Source organism: Desmodus rotundus, chromosome 1, assembly GCF_022682495.2.
Source record: "Desmodus rotundus isolate HL8 chromosome 1, HLdesRot8A.1, whole genome shotgun sequence".
Taxonomy (NCBI): Eukaryota; Metazoa; Chordata; class Mammalia; order Chiroptera; family Phyllostomidae; genus Desmodus; species Desmodus rotundus.
In genome coordinates, this window is record NC_071387.1 from 56,317,306 (window position 1) to 56,325,848 (window position 8,543).

The following is an 8,543-nucleotide window of genomic DNA, read 5'->3' on the forward strand; positions in this document are numbered from 1 at the left end:
GACCCCTTGACAGCTTTTAAGCCCCATTCTCCCTCTGTCCCTTGTGCCTGACATCTGGCTAAGCAGGTAAAATCTATGCTTCTTCCTTCGGTGCTAGCTGGCAGTTCCAACCATAAGGCTCCTGCCATGTGGTAACTCTTACCCAGCCCTGCCCTGCTCACCACAGCAAAAACCCAGGCCAGTCTTCTTTCCTCGCTCCCAAATCACTTCAGACCTGCCGGAGAGGAATGCTCTGTCCTCTCAGACACCTCAGCTCAGTGAGTAATAAACCTTTCGTGCCCTCCTGCTCTGGGTGTGGTAGCGTCTGCCATGACATCTGAACTGAAACTGGTGAGAGTCCATCTGCCTCTACTGGTGCCCATAACATGGTTTCAAAAAAATGGTAAATAAAAAAGTGACCCCCAAATTCCTGACACGTTTTTCACAGGATTCTTTTATGTAGTAAACATCTTTAGTGGATTCAAAACAGGGTTTGTAATTCCAACAGATTTCCCGTAACTTACCCTGTTTCATAATAGAAGCAGAGACATCTCCAATATTTTTTTAAAAGATGAAAATATTCCAAACTCTTAGGTGTGAGAGCAGTTGGGTTGCCTGCCTGCGCCTGATGCTTACATGAGGGAGCTTCGAACCTATCTGTGGGCTATGCTCAAAACGGGCGTACTTCCCTGAGTGAATAGGAATGAACTCCTTCATATGGACTGTGATTTAACATGTGTTCTGAGAGAAGCTGACTTATTAGAGGACGTGCAGATGAAAGGGGCCTTAAGGGAACATCTAGGCCACGCATTCTGACCTTGGTCTCCCTTTTAGCATCCATGACCAAGTGGCTGATCCCCTTCTGCTAGAATACCTTAGTGAAGTTAGTCCTTCTCGGGACAAATCTGATTTATAGAAAAATCCTTCCATCTATTGTTCCACCCTGAGTTCCTAGTTTTACTCATCATGTTATATATAGCCATCTGCTATATCTTTCTTGTATTGAGAAGCCCTGCTTTGACTCATTCAGTGTCTTATTTGCTCACTTACACCCTCTTTTTTACCCAGAAATATCAGCTGAAGACTGTAGAGACACGTCTGCATGCACCCTCCTCATTGCTAAAAGGGTCATACTAGAATCTAGAAGGCCAAACGACTAATTTCATTTTCACAACGATGAGCTGCCCAGGTGTGCTCTCTGCCTTTAGTAACGGTGATGAGGGAAGGCCCGGTCTGTACTGTGCAGAACGGATGGTGTGATTTGTGGTCCCGCTCCTACAGGCATGTTAAATATACCGTGTACTGCTTTTGCCGGGAAGGAGAGCCTGTTTATATGCCCCTGCTATAATAATAAAGCCCGCTCTCAGAGTCTATGCTGACAGAATCAGGCCGAAAGCACTTTGGGTTCTAAAGCACCCTATGTATAGCCCCATTGCCAAATAATCTTTATTACACTGCTGGATTTGCTGGTTATCATTCTAGAAGCATCTGTGAAGACAGGCCCTGGCGTCTGCAAGGGGCCTTCCTGGCTGAGACAGGAGAGGGCGATCTCAGGGGCTGTCTGGCCCCTGGCTATCTTCTGAGGATGGGTTGATGAACATTCTGGCAGGTTAAACGAATTTCCTTTCCCTACATTCAAAAGCGGAGCTGACACTGAATTGAATCACAGAGACCAGGTAGACTGTGGGTCCATCCAGAGGAGTTCTCACAGGTCAAAGGCTCCTAGTTTTATCACAGACCCTATCCTACCATAAGAACCTGCTGTCTAGCACAGGTGCACTGCTGAATAAAAACTTTTTTAGAACAAACCATAATTTGTTATTTCCTTAAATTTATTTGATTTCTCTAAGGAGACATTCTGGAAGCTTACAGAAAATTCATCTTACAGAAACCATTTATTCTACATACTTTCCAGTGATCTAGTTAGAGAGAGGGAGGTATTAATGAGAAAAGTCCTAAGAAATATTATTTGGAACAGAGGCCCATTCCCAAGACCCAGGAGCAAAAAAGACAATTTGTAAAGTACCATCTGGATGCAAATTGGAAGGAAGCCTGGGGCTCTCCTGGCCTGTTGGAGATGTAGTGGGAGCATTGGAGGGAAGAGCAAGAACCCGAGAAAGGAGGGTGGAAAGCGAGGCTGCAGGGAGAAGAGAGAGCCTGCATCTGGGCTTCACTCCCCATGAGTCTTCTGGCTGTAAGGGCCGATGCTACACTCCTAGCTTCAAAATGTTGTCTTCACTTACTTCTTCCCCTAGAATTCCCTCTTCCTAGATTTTACCCATTAAAATGCTGTCCATTCCTCCAGGCTTACAGTAATGTTGGATAGAGGGTTTTGTGCACAGGACAGACATTTTCAATTAAAAGTTCGAAATCTCAGAGTTTGCAGTTTGGTATGACGAGATAAGCCTTTCTGATCTCACCTTACATATCCCCTGTGCCATATTATGTTCTATTTGTACCTCTTTTTAAGTTCTTGTCACACCTGGCCTTAATTAATTATCTGATTTCCCCTATTATGTACTTCTCGTAAGTGCTGTATTTAACTCACTTTCGATTCCTCAGCCAGACAAAAATGTCTGGCAAACAGAACCCACTCAGTTGATAGCTATTGTCAGAATCTCTGCAATTTTTGAAACACATCTTCAAGGTGCTCTTTAGAGCAAAATTATATATATGTGTGTGTCTGTGTATACATATATACGGAAATGTATATATGAAGTCTGTCCAGAAAAAGTCCAGCCATTGTTAATATAAGGAGAACAGTTTGTACAACATGGATGTAACCTGGCAGCCAAGGAGAGTGGACTGGAATGCTCGTGTGTGAACAATGACGACTTCACTATACGAGTCACTGAGGGCGGTAGATGTCACTGAGTGAGCATGTGTACCGTGTGGCAGTTGTATTAAAAATGACTGAGCGGGTACAGCAACAAATCTGCATCAAATTTTGCATTAAGCTTGAACATTCCTTTGTGGAAACTGTTCAGATGGCTCAGAAAAGGAGGCTGCAGCTGGTGATTGGCAGCTTCATCACGACAACGCAACCGCTCATACATCACCAAACTCCGTCTGGTGCAGAGTTTTTATTTCCAAAATGTCAAGTCACCGAGGTGACTCAGCTCCCCTACAGCTCGGATTTGGTGCCCTGGAAATTCTGGCTTTTCCCCAAACTACAATCACCTTTGATAGGGAAGAGATTTCAGATATTGATAACGTTCAAGAAAATATGACGGGGCAGCTGATGGCGCTTGGGAGAACTGAGTGAGGTCCCAAGGTGCCTACTTGGAAGGGGACTGAGGCATCATTATCCTTTGCATAATGTCTCTTCTATCTGGTACTTTTTTCAATGTCTCTATTTTTCATATTACATGGCTGGGTGCATTCTGGACAGACTATATATATATGTGTGTGTGTATATTTTTAATAACTTATTTTAAAAAAATATTGTAATTATAGCTCACATACAATGTATTAGTTTCAAGTGTACGACATTGTGTTTCCATGTTTATATACATTACAAAGTGAGCGCCATAATAAGCTTAGTAACTGTCGGTCACCGTGCATAAATATTGCAATATTATTATGTTTTCTATGCTGTGCATTACATCCCTACGACTTATTTTAAGCCGGAAGTTTGTACTTCTTAATCACCTTCCCCTGCTCTGCCCAATCTCCCATACCCCTGTTCTCTGACAACCATTTGTACTCAGTATCTATGAGTTTGTGTTTCATTTTGAGTATTTGTTTTGGTTTTCTGGATTCCACATATAAGTGAAATCATATGGTATTTGTCTTTCTCTATGTGACATATTTAACTTAATACTCTATTAGGTACATACATGTTGTTGAAAATTGCAGAATTTCATTTTTATGGCTGAATAATATTCCGCTGCATGTATGTATCCCCTTTCTTTATCCATTCCTCTACCCATGGACACCTAGGCTGCTTCTGTAGCTTGGCTCTTGTAAATAACGCTGCAAGGAGTGTAGGGTACATATGTCTTTTCAAATTACTGTTTTTGTTTCCTTCAGAGAAATACTTGGGTCATATGGTAGTTCTCTTTTTTAATTTTTCTAAGAATCTCTGCACTATTTTCTGTAATGCCTCCACTAATTTATACTCCCACCAAGGGTGCACATTTTCCTTTTATCCTCATCCTTCCCAACACTTATTTGCTTTCTTTTTTTAAAAAAAGATTTTATTTTATTTATTTACTTTTAGAGAGAGGGAAAGGGAGGGAGAAAGAGAAACATCAATGTATGATTGCCTCTCATGTGGCCCCCACTTGGAACCTGGCCCACAACCCAGGCATGTGTCCTGACTGGGAATCGAATGAGTGACCCTTTGGTTCACAGTGCACACTCAATCCACTGAGCTACACCAGCCAGGGCATGTTGTCTTTTTTATAACATCCATCTGACCGGTGTGAGGTGATTTCTCATGTGTTTCTAAATTTGCATTTCCCTGATGACTAGTGATGCTGAATATTTTTCATGTGTCTGTTGGCCATCTGAATGTCTTTTTTGGAAAAATGTCTAGTCAGGTCCTCTGATCATTTTAACATTGGATTGTTTGTTATATTTTTGTTGTTAAGTTGTATGAGTTCCTTATATATTTTGGATGATATGTTTCTAACCTACATGCAATTCAAACCCAAGACTTTAATAATTTCAGTAGTCTAATCCAGAGTAAAAGTTACTATGTTCCATCTACCTCTTTTATTTCCAGTTCCTAGTAGGAAAAAAAAAAAGTATTGATAATAAGGAACTAGAGGTGGGGAAAAAATGCAGACAACTGTAATTGAACAATAAAAAAATTTAAAAATAATAAATAAAAAAATAAGAAAAAAATAAGGAACTAGAGAGAGCAGGATAATTTGGTTGCACCAACATTTAACACCAAATATTTCTATACCACATTTTGCTAACATCGAATAGCTCAGCAGGGTATGAGTGAGTGGTCCTTACCCACACAAACATTCCGTGAACGTGCATGTTGTTCCCAGTATCCCTTGTGGTTTAATATTCCTTATATTACATATGAATATTATATATGAAGAATATCCATATAAAGAATATTAAAGTGTACTGGGTCCTGTACACTGACAATGATACAATCAACTGAACATTGACCACATTTTTTTTTAAATGTTTTCCATTAATGTATATTCTAACCCTATAATTATGCCTTTTCAAGGTTCCTGAAAGGGTAAGCAGTCTGTAGCCTCCTTAGTAATTTACTCCGATGATAGTTACCATCAGCTGGACATCCTTCCACATCTCAACTTTAATAACTATAAGTTAAATACTATGTACACTTCTGTTTTTACCCCCATTCTCAGTAGTGAGGCAGAACAGATGTTTACCATCCCAAGTATGGCAATCTTTCATATTTTGAAGACCAATTTATTGTACACATGTGTATATATATGTGCATAGATAAGTCATTAATAAAACTTAATATTGACATATAACATAGACAAATGTCTACAGCTTAGTGATTTACCAAAAAACCCCAACATTTATAGTGGAACTATATCCACGCTGAGAAATAAAATGTTGCCACACCCAAGAAGTCTGCCTGTGCTCCCCTAATCACTACCTACCGTTCTCTTCCCAAGAGGAAACCACTTGAGACTCACGTAGTACGCATTTCTTGCATATGACATTTTTTGGCTCAGTGTCATATTGGTCATTTACTGTGTTCCATTGTGTCATTTTACTGAAATGTCTACCCATTCTACTGTTGATGGACATTTGTTATTTAGAATTTTTTGTTCTATGATTAATGTTGCCATGGAGAGAGCCTTATTATGGTCCCATATGCACATATACATCCATTGCTATTTATTATAGAACTACAGCATACACAACTGCCAGAGAAAGTATGTATCTATCCCATTGTACAGTAGAATGCTTAACGGTGTTGCAAAGCGCTTGTAAACTGCATTCCAGCCAGCATCGTTTTGCAGATCCACTACTCTTCGTCGTCACCAACACTTGATGTTGCGTCTTCTTAGTATTAGCTGTTCTGGTGAGTGTGGATAGGTGTTGCACTGTAGCTTCCATTTGCATTTTCCTGGTTATTTATGAAGTGGAGTACTTTTTCATAGGTTTTGAGCAATTTGGTTACATTTTTTTTGTGACATGAATGTCCTTATCTTGGGTTCTCTGCCTTTTTCTTATTTCTGGGAGTTTTTTTATAGATGGTGAATATAAAACCTTTGTTAGTTATATTAATGTTAGGCATGTTCTGAAGCGTTGTAATATTATCTTCCTATTCAAATTCCTGATATTAATTGCTTGTTCTCTTCTTAAAAATGAAATGTATTGAGGTAACAATGGATAATAACATTATATAAATTTCAGGTATACAACATCATAATTCAGTATCTGTATACTCTACTGCATGCTCTCCGCTTCCCCCTCCCCCCAAGTCTAGTTTCCTTTTATTACCACATCTTTATCCCTCTTTACCCAAGCAACCCCTCTTCCCGCTGGTAACCACCTTCTGTTTGTATCTAGTTTGTTGTTGTTGGTTTGGTTAGGTAGTTCGTTACTCTTTTGTTTTATATTCTACATATTCAATCATAACCGTTTTTGTCTTTTCTGTCTTATTTCACTTAGTATAATACTCTCAAGATCCACCCATGTTATCACAATGCAATATTTTATCTTTTTTTATAGGCTGAGTTTTATATATATCTATACACACACAGTACATATATATGTATGTGTGTGTGTGTGTGTATATATATATATATAGAGAGAGAGAGAGAGAGAGAAAGAGAGAGGGGGGGGCGGGGAGTCACATCACGTCTTCTTTATCCATTCATTCATTGGTGGACAACTAGGTTGTTTCCATGTTGTAAATAATGTAAGCAAATTGTATTGTAATATTGTAAGAAACGCAAAGAATATAGGGGGGCATATATCTTTACACACTAGTGTTTTTATATTTTGGGGGGGCGTAAATAGCCAGAAGTGGGATTGTTGGATCATGTGGTAGCTCTATCTTAAGTCTTAAAGGAATCTCCGTAATGCTTTCCACAGTGGCTGCACCAATTTACAACACTCCTACCAACAGTGCATGACTGGTGCCTTTTTCCACACCCCCGTATAACTTGTTACCTCTTATCTTTTTGATGACATCCATTCTAACATATGTGGTGATATCATACTGTGTTTTTTATGTGCATGTCCCTAATAACTAATAATGTTGAACATCTTTTCATGTCCATTGTTCATTGGGCATCTGTATGTCTTCCTTGGAAGTATGTCTATTCAGGTCCTTTGCCCATTTTAAAAATTAATTGTTTGCTTTTTGTTATTGAGTTGTGTAAGTTCTTTATATATTTTGGATATTAGTCCCTTATTGGAAATATGATTTGCAAATGTCCCATTTGATTGGTCGCCTTTTAGTTTTGTTGATGGTTTCTTTTGCTATGCAGCTTTTTAGGTTGATGAAGTCCCGTTTATTATTTTTGCTTTTGTTTCCTTGCCTTTTGTCAAGATCATAAAAACCCCCTTCTGAGCAATGTCCATTAGCTTAGTGCTTGTTTTCTTCTATGTGTATTTATTGTTTTAGATCTTACATTCAAGTCTTTAGTACATTTTTAGTTAATTTTTGTGTATGCTGTAAGATAATAGTCTAGTTATAGTCTTTTGCATATGGCTGTAGTTTTTCTAGTAATTTAATTCTGTTTTTATATACACACAATTTTATGCCTTCTTTTGAAAACTTGTAATCGTTTTTATGTAATTTTCCCTCAAAACTACTTAACCATTTAATGGCTAAATGATAACGTATTACACATGGCATTATGGCATGTTTATAAAATTTAACACATAGGATTTCACATATATTTGTTTAATCATTTCCTATTGGACACTTAGGGTGTTTCCACCGCTATTTTACTATTGTAAATGATAAAATAGAACAATTTCATAGTTCTTTACTTACTATATATTCTCTTAATATTTGCAAAAATCCTTTAAAAGTCATAATTAAATATTTTCAAATGTGTAATTTAGCAAATTGTTATATTTTAATGTATTGAAATTCTCTTATGGAGTTTAATAATTAATGTGATTAAGTAAAAGAGTAACCAGTTAACAACTAATGCTTACACATATGTATATTGGTGAAATTAGCTCATATTTTGTCATCTTTGACATTCCAATCAGACATCTGTTTCAAATAATGCATCACAGTGATGAGAATATCAATTAAGATTCATCTTGAACTTTTTGTCCTGCTTTTCTTGTTAAAACTGTGTGCCTATCCAATCAATGGGATGGCCAAATCTGCAAAATTAAAGGCCAATAGGTGGGGAGGAAGGAAGAGGGGGCAAAAGGATCTCTTCGGTATCAGGATTTCCAAAATGATGTTTGGATGATGGGATTGTGTTATTTCCTCATCATTTCTATGGCAACGACTCATTGTAACATTTCCAAGCACACCTGTGCTGTGCTTTGACTTACCTTAACTCATTTGTTCTGTCTGCAGCCCATTGTTCGTCTTGTCGTGTTCATTCCTATTTGGCAAGACAACAGCCACCTTG